Source organism: Rhipicephalus microplus, chromosome 1, assembly GCF_043290135.1.
Source record: "Rhipicephalus microplus isolate Deutch F79 chromosome 1, USDA_Rmic, whole genome shotgun sequence".
NCBI classification, from domain to species: Eukaryota; Metazoa; Arthropoda; class Arachnida; order Ixodida; family Ixodidae; genus Rhipicephalus; species Rhipicephalus microplus.
In genome coordinates this window covers 265767117-265774447 of record NC_134700.1, presented here as the reverse complement: position 1 = coordinate 265774447, position 7331 = coordinate 265767117, and positions in this window count along the sequence as shown.

Sequence of the window (7331 nt, the reverse complement as noted above, 5' to 3'; positions counted from 1 at the left end):
GATCCAGGGCGCGTACACTCTCCTCATCAGGACTTCCGAAAGGTACCACCTGTGATACGCCTGCGCCACCGCGTTACCTACATCAAGCGGCATCTCTATGAATTTCTTAAACAAGAACAGCGAGTCCACGTAAAACCTCAGCGCACCGCTGTGGTTAAGGTATGTCTTTAGTATGCCCGTCCACTGTTGTTTTGAGACACCTCGAATAGCGTACCGGACGGTGCTTTCATTCCAACCAGAGAAATTTTTCATCGAGTTTGCCTCTTGCAAGGCATCCGTCGAATCTGCGATGATGGTCTCGTCAATTTTCTTCCAGTCGTCATACGTCAAGTGGGGAAGCTTGTTTTGCTCGTACGTTGTCTGGAAAAACTCGTATTCCTTCCTTACGTCGTCGTAGTAGCCGGGTTTCTTCCTCCTGCGGGCGTACGCCTTCAGCGACTCGCTGGGAGCCATGCGCAGGGTGATTCCCCGGTCTGTGTGGCGAACGTACGTGAACTTCATCGGAGCCGCGATGCGCCACCTGAAGTGCAGGTAGAAGGTCGCATTCAGAGCGTCGAGAGGCCCCGTCCAGCCGGGTGGCGAGTATAACCCCGCTTCTTCGAGGATCTGCAACAGCGTGGTGACGTTGGTGTTGTTCTTGGTCACGACGTCCTCGCACGCCTGGTAGGCCAGCGCGGCTTTCTCGGTCGGCGACTGTCCTGTCGCGGGCACGGTAACGTTCCGGAGGAGAACGGTGACATCTTCGGCGAGCTTTTGGAACAAGACTTCACCTTGGCTCCCCTGCAAGCACAAATATCATCGTTGGATTTGTTTTTAGAACTGCTGGGCATGCTCATTTCGGGGAAGCACATTTGTAGAACTGTCCTCTGAAGTGTCTATTTACTGTATTTCAGGAGCCTGAGTTGCGAAAATTGTCTAGGAAAACGTTACAACGTGTCATGACGTTACAACACGCAGTACCAAAAATGGGCAACTACAAATGTGTGTTTCTGTGCGAAGTACGTTACTTATTTAGGCCAGACGTATTTGCCAGTCCACTAGCTCAGAGTAGGCTCAATGTTTGCGGTACAAGTTTGAGGCCCAAGACGTATTGCAGCAAAATGGAAAGTTGGACCAATTGAGTGCAAAACGAAGCGTGAACAAAAGAAAAAAAATAATTTTAGCGCCTCGACAATAGGACGTACGACTGCCTAATTTCAAAAGGTACTGTAAGTACTGAACTGGACATCTCATTGGGCATTCGTGGTGTGGCACGGGCCCAGTGTGTCTCCCCCTCACTACGTCACTGATTGAAAGCGTCAGCGAAGGCTGGCTTCTGATGATGGGATCTTTACAAAATCACAACGAAAGATCACAAGGAAGAACAACTTTCTGGTCAAATTAGCTGTACATGATTAAGATAAACAGCGACGAAACGACAAGAACGAATAAGAATAAAAACGCGACAGATGACTTCCAACTTAAGTTGATAGCAAAAAAACACTCATAAAGAGATCGAGATTATAGAAATGAACGCCTACACCACTTGTACTGGTCATGCACTCATGTCAAACAATCAAGTTCTTTTTCCGACAGGGCAATGAATGACATGCGCACACAATTCAAACATAGTCTAGCAATCTCTGCTGCTTCAATTTTCTCCTGCCTCAATATCTACTGCCTCAAAAAGCTTCATAGAGCAGTCGGTTGCCTGAAGATGGCTGCAGACTGATACATGTCCAAATCTGAGTTCGCTTAGCAAAATATATTCAGCAACATATGAAAGCTAATGCTCGCTATGCGAAGAACATTCAGCACTTTATTACGTCGCATGGACCTGTCAACACTCAAAAGTGATGCCACTAAATAACGCACAACAAGGCAGCACTAGGAGGCACGTGACACTGTCCTGCTCGAAGCCTGAACTGCAGCTCAAGATAATCGACAGTGCCCGCAACACTGCAAATGCCACACGGGACACGGACTGAGGGCTCAACCTTCGCCGGTATAGTTTTTTCACTCGCTCATTAGAGAAGGACCAACACCATTGCGTGTATGTTTTATTCTACGTTATCCGTCATTTCTTTTCTCATGTCGTATTTTAAGGTATCACGAGGGAAGGCTACATGCCTCTGCAAATTCTCATGCCAGATCGATGTCAATGTGTTTTCCCGTTGTCTCTAATGTATCAAATGCTAGAATAAACATAGCTCTCCAGATAATGCATTCCGTGCGCGTGCCTGTGTGTGTGTGTGTGTGTGTGTGTGTGTGTGTGTGTGTGCGTGCGTGCGTGTGTGTGCATGCGTTTATGTGTTACTACGAATTGCACGCCGCTGTGTTGGGGGCCAAGACATTTCGAGCAACCAAGGGAACCACTTACTGCGTACTTCCAACCTCCACAGACGCGGAGGTAGAAGTTCTCGCAGGGATTCACGTCCGGTGCAACACTGTCGAGCAGCAGCCTGGCGACTTTCTGGCAGTGCTCGGACGTGCATGTCGCCGCGGGGACGTCGCTAGTGTGTGCTGTCGCGGCGCTTCCCCTCATGAGCATCATGAGGATGAGAAGCAAAAGGATGGCCACGAGCGCAACCACCCCGAGGACGATCAGACTGTGGCGCTGGGGCTTCACGGGTGATGGAGACGTCGGCACTGGCTTGTGGTCGTCCACGGGGACCTCTTGGAAAGTCACGACCGTCGGGAATTTCAAGGGCGCCTCATGAGTCTCCTTGCTGCTTGAGAGCGACCTGTCGTTATCGCTGTCATCGACGTTTCGCGAGTCGGACTCGTACTTGGTGCCCTTGGTGGCTTTTACGGAGTCTACTGCATAATTACTGCGCTTCCTTGATCCTGCAGCGTACTCGCCGCTCTTTGTGGACCCTGCTGGATCCTTTCTTTGTGTAGAGCCTTGCGTGTCCTTGGTTCTTTTTTTCGAACCTCCTTTCTTGCTGTCTACCGTTGAGTCTGGTGCTGCCTTGCTGCTTTCTACGGTTTCTACTCCGCCCTCGAATTCCTTTAAGGTTGCTAAAGTGTTTTCGTTTTTCAATAAAAAGCCTTGTTTCCCTTTGCTGCCCTGTACAGACCCTGATGCGTCCTTGCTGCCTTTTATGGAACCTCCTCTCCTGGTCCCCTCTGATGAGCCTGGTGCTGCCGTGATGCTCTCTACGGTCTCTACAATGTCCTTGACTTCATTTAAGGGTGCTAAAGCGTTCTCGTTTTTCTTCACCAAGGCTTGTGTCCCTTTGCTGCCCTGTGCTGACCCTGATGCGTCCTTGCTTCCTTTTTTCGAAGCTCCTTTCTTGCTGCCTTTCGGTGAGTCTGGTGCTGCATTGCTGCTCGCCATGGTCTGTACTTCGTCTTTGCCTTCCTCTAAGGCCGCTAAAGCGTTCTCGTTTTTCTTCATGGAGCCTTGTTTCCTTTTGCTCCCCTGCACTGACCCCGATGCGTCTTTGCTTCCTTTTGAGGAACCTCGTGTGCCCCCGCTGCCCTTGATTGAGCCTGTATAATGTTGACAGACAAAACGATTTACCTATATGAGTCAACAGGTAAGACTAAATGGTAAGGCAGGATTGTTAAACTGGCGGACAAATGCGATAGCGGTCCGGTTTAGAAAAATGTCACACACGTGCGAACGCGCTCGCTCGCTCGCTCGTTCACTCACTCTCACTCATTCACTCACTCACTCACTCTCAATTCTCACACGCACACACTTACACGCACATACAAGCTTATATAGACAAGGCACAATCATTTTACGAATTTCAGTGACAACGAATCTTCAGTATAAGCTACACACAACTGCTTATTCAATGAAAAACAAGATTACAATTACACAAAGCAATATGTCGGTATTCCTTATACTGTTAATAATGTTAGTGTAGTATACGCAAGAAAAAGCTTACGCGCCTTTATTTCAACTGATTTTCTCAATGACGCTCTCGGACAAACAATTTGTATGTGCCATAATTTTGCACGTTGCGTCATTCAGGGAGACTGAAATTTCTGTTTTTATTGCATGGCTGCTATTGCGATTATGCAATGAGAAGGTGTCGATTGATTGCGAGAAAGTTGCAGAGTCCTAATGTTGCGAAACAATGAAGTATCGCATGCACGTTGAGACAACAGAATTGCGCTGCCGAGCTCATTACCTTGTCGAACCTTGCTGCCCATCACCGGGCTTCGTGCATCCTTGCTGCCTCTCATCGACCGTGGAGGGCCTCGGCTGTCTTTCGGTGTTGTGTCCTTCTCGCCGGAGTGCTTGGCGCTACCGGAAACGGGTGACGATGCCTCGTCCTGTTGCTCGCCTGGGGGAAGTATGTCTTGCAGCGCAGGCAAGTCCTCAAGATCTGCCAACGCTGGCAGGACGTAGTTGGGAGTCACGCTGCCGATCACTGAAAGCGGTTGTCGCCCATCATCCGGCAGCTCTTTATCCCCCACAACGCTGGTCAGAGTGGTTTCCTTCGGCTGATTGGCCATCGCTGAACTATCCGTCTTGGTGCCTTCCGGCGACGCAACGGACTCCTGGTTTGTTGGGACGCCGCTTGTCCTTCCGCTAGGTCCAGGTGTCGCTGCATAAACGTAAAACGATAAAGAAAAACGTCCGATGAGGGTATCCATGTGTAAATGTCTCATGATTGAATGTGAATGTCATTTAATGACACACTCGGTGCTCTAGGCTGTAGTAAAAAAAAAACACCTCCGCTGCTACAAGACATTGTCGCTTTAGGAAAAAAAAATCAGTTTGTAACTCTTTTTGCTACATATTTGTCTATTTAAGGAGACACGTTAAGTTCTCGTTCAGGCACCACAACTCTCCGACTGGAGTACAACAATTCGCAAAGAAGGAAAAAAAAAATGGAAATTTAAGAGCTCGTTTTTCGTGTTAGAAACATCAAAAAGAACTGACAGATAATCATGCCAAGGAAGGACTTGGCGATGCTATTAGTAGTGATTGTAGTGTAAATATGACGAAAGAGAATCGGACAAAAGATAACTTGCCTCTGGCAGGGAGCAAACCTGCGACCTTCAAACAACGCGTCACATGCATCGGACGCGTCATTCTAAGGTCGCAGATTCGGTTCCAGCCGGCGGCAAGCGGTCCTCTTGTCGATTTTTTCTTTCTCGAGATTTGCCATGCACTTCCTTCCAATTACATCCCCTATACTTTCCTTGGCATCAATGGCTGTTATTTCTAATGAACAATTCCCAAGGAGTGTTCACGTGTACCCTTGTGGATATTCCTATATTAAGCAAGGCCGGACTCGCAATGAGCAGCCACAGGACATATTGGACAGTGGTGTTGTGTAAGCTCAGCAAAAACTCCCTGTTATCCCTGTCAAAAACTAGCGCGATCATGTATGCGCGTGGTCCTTTTGTCCTCATCTTCTTCGTTCCTCCAACATGTCCTCCCGGCGCATGCTATCGCGCTGCGCCGATTTGCCCGGTGCGAGATGCAACAACTCCCATGGGTAATAGAATGAGTACAGATATAGAGACAAAGATATGGATAGAAAGAGAAAGACATGAATAGAAAAGAGGGAGAAAAAGCAGATAGAGAAAGAAATAGCAGAGGCATAAAGACGGTGGGCGACAATCTTAGGCTACTCACGTATACATATGTGTGTGCGCGCGGGATCGGTTGGCGCCACCCTCTAATCACTGAAAGGGGAGGGGGCGAAATCTGCTCTATGCATAGACCTAATGCGGGGAGGGCGCACTGCGATAAGCTTTCGTTGCTTTCCTGAAGGTGTACCTTGCACACACCTATACGCTTACGTGATATCTCCCGGCCAAATTCACGTCAGAACTATCCATGTGACATGCTCCCGCAATAAAGCAATGTACTAACTATTCACGTGGCACGTTCCCAAGAAAATCACGTAGCACATAGTCACGCGGCATGTGTTCGCCATCATCACGTAACAACTAGCAAGACTTAGCATTTCCTAGCAAAGCTTTCCAAGCCTAGCAGAACCTGGGAGCACAATATACAAGGGCTCCATTTTATTTTTCTTAGAGTGCCCCGTTTTCAGATGCGAAGTAGATTTTGCTCGGGGCGGTGTCCGTCCTTCCCTCACGTGTCCGCTCCCCCACTGCGCATGCGCATTCTCCTCTCCCTCTTTCTCTTCTCCTACGCTGCACCCTCTTTCTCCCGAGTCGGCGGCGAAGGCAACGAGGCGCTTCCTCGGTACACACGATCACATCGTAGCCGTTGATAGTCGGTTTTGCGGCATCCCACGTTTCCGAGACACAGAGTACGTCTACTTTTGTTAGTACGGCATCATATCCGATGGCTCTGGCGTATGCGTTGAGGAACCAGCTGTTTAGCAGTGCTATACTCTCAGTCACCGGCATCAAGCGATGGTCACCTGCAGCGTTAGTCAGGTAGAGGTGCTGAATGTTGAAGCACCTGCTTAAGGTGACGTATACGAGTGCCTGTGGGTGCCGTTCGCCATCTTCCAACTGCTCCGCATACAGGCATGGTTCCTTTTAGCGGGAGATTGCGTGATTTTTTTTCGCTTCATATCGCGTGGCATAGAGTTTGTGCATTAAAGAGCCACTCACCCAACACCACCTAGACTTTTTTCAAGGCCTCGGCAAGTCTCCGTCTCGTCAGCGTGACGTCACTGCTGTGAGATCTGTGAGAAAGCAACGCTCGACTGGCTGAGGTCGGAATGGCTTGCGGATTCTGTTCGCCAAATAGACAGACAATCTTTTTTGCTTCGAAACAAGTTTTCACTAGGCAAACTGTAGAAAAATATTACCTACTGTCTAACAAAAAAAAAAGCTTAGCAATATTCTATCTTTCAAATGATGTACTTATTTACTTAATTTATTCACGCTTTGAACATTTTTGTGCACAGCCGAGCGAAGTTGGCAGCGCATGAAAGTGCGTCTGGCCACATTGATCTTACGTGCTCGCTCGCTCTGCTGGCTGTTGTGGTTGTAGGCTAGTTGCATTTTGTTACCGCTCACGCTGTTTTTTCTTTCTCTTGTGCTGTGTGGGCTTGGTTGGGTAAACTACGCAGTATGCCTGGATGCTGCTGTGCACCGGGGTGCAACTCTAACTATATATGCTCATGGACCGAAAGCGCGCGTCTATCGGTTTCCGATGGACGCCGACTAAAGAACCGCATGAACGCGAGCGATCCCTCGCCAGCTTCCAGGCAGCTTCCAGGCAGATCTCACACTGATGACGTCACGTAGGCTTGCGGAGGCCTGAAAAAAAGTCTAGGTGGTGTTGACTCACCACCCCACGTTTATAGACAAAGGGGTGATTTTTTCCTCTCCTTCATACACACGATGCATCCTCCTCGCCCCTTAGTTCTTGAAAGCACGTGAACAATATCAATAAG